The sequence below is a fragment of the Elgaria multicarinata genome, chromosome 2, assembly GCF_023053635.1.
Source record: "Elgaria multicarinata webbii isolate HBS135686 ecotype San Diego chromosome 2, rElgMul1.1.pri, whole genome shotgun sequence".
Lineage (NCBI taxonomy): Eukaryota > Metazoa > Chordata > Lepidosauria > Squamata > Anguidae > Elgaria > Elgaria multicarinata.
The window spans coordinates 105,391,336-105,392,962 of record NC_086172.1 but is presented as its reverse complement, the minus strand read 5'-3'; positions in this window follow the sequence as shown (position 1 = coordinate 105,392,962).

The window sequence follows — 1,627 nt, the reverse complement described above, 5'->3', positions numbered from 1 at the left end:
CCCTTCATTTCCAACTGTGATAACCTGACTGCATGTTTTAAATAGGGAAAGGGATATTTTACTACCAACACTAGGGCAGGTTCCACGTATAGGCTGCCCTCTGGGATTGAGGGATTGATCCATTTAAAAGACACCGTAGCATGATTATGGTGCCTTATTCAGAGCCAGCTTTTCAGTCTACCCCATACTGGCAGCTGCTCTCCAAATTGATCTCAGGTCTTTCCCAGTCCTGCAATCTGCAACCCTTTAAACCAGTGGTACTAGGTAATTGAACTGGGGATCTTCTGCATGCAAAATATATGCTCTGCTATTGATATGTGGATTCCTGTATTGAGCAGGGTGTTAGACTCAATGGCCTTATAGCCCCCTTCCAACTCTACTATTCTATGAGATTCAATGAAAGAGGGCATTTAATTAGTTATACATATTTTAATTCTTGTTAAATTTGAGAGCATATTAAAAGGCGGTAGGGGATATGAAGCACCAAGAAAGCAAGGTTGTTCTGACTCTGAGATGTCATTGACATGGTTAAATTAAACAACTTAAGACTACAGCTCATTTTGTTAAGTACTTGAGTACTCATTATGCTGTGTTTCATTGTGTCTGTGAGCTTCTTTACATGAGTGATTCATTGCACACTTGTGATTGGTCATTCACAGAAGTTTGTAGGTCTTTTACATGACATCATCAACCCCCAGGATATTTTCTGCACTTTCCCCCTTTATTCCGCTTTCAAAAAGATTGGAAATAAACAGTCATAGCAGTTAATGGTGCTATATCGGAGTGTGTAATGCTGGCATTGTGCTATAATCCAGCCACTAGATGGTGCTGTTTCATTGACAACATAGAGCATTGCCAGTGATTCCAAATCACATGTTCTCTGTCTAAAGGAACCCATAGCAAACCAGGAAAGACACTGGAAAAAGAAAGCCCAGTAAGGCTGAAGCATTTTTGCTTCATGTAGAGAAATTCTGTGAAAACAACCCCCACAAGAATAACTAATTGATCCCAAAAATTATCAGATAGGAATGCAAGAGTGACGTAAGTGTTTTTAGCTTGACTTGTAGGTTGGTTAAATTAGGACAGAGGATAAATTATTTCTCAAAACCACTTAAATTATGCAGGTTAATTACCTTTAATATCCTATATCCACTGTGTTCTCCTGTTTGCATCATGAAACTAGGCTGTTTCTACAACAGCCTGAAAATCCAGGCTGGTCATGGCCGAGTCCCTGTGCATCCAAATGACTCACAGGGACTCCCGGGGGCAAGGGGGGATGAACATGGGTTTTCCCAGGGATAAATAATCCCTGGTAAAACCCAATTCTTCCCTTGGTCTTGGGAACGTCCCAAGACTGTGGAATGGGTGGGCGCCCATACCAGCTTCTTCCCTCCTCCCCGCAAGTAATGGGGGTCAGTAGAATGAAGCCGGGAGGAATTGGGGGTGCGGGGAGAGTGTGGTTGGGGCTTTTATTTATTTTTTTACATTAATTTTCACTGGAGCATAAGTGCACTTCAGCTCTACTTTAAAAAAAATGGTGGCTGTGACACCCAGGATGTCGTGCAGCCATTTGGACACAGGGCGATGATCCTGGAAGCAGGTAAGACTGGGATCTTCTCCCCTGCGT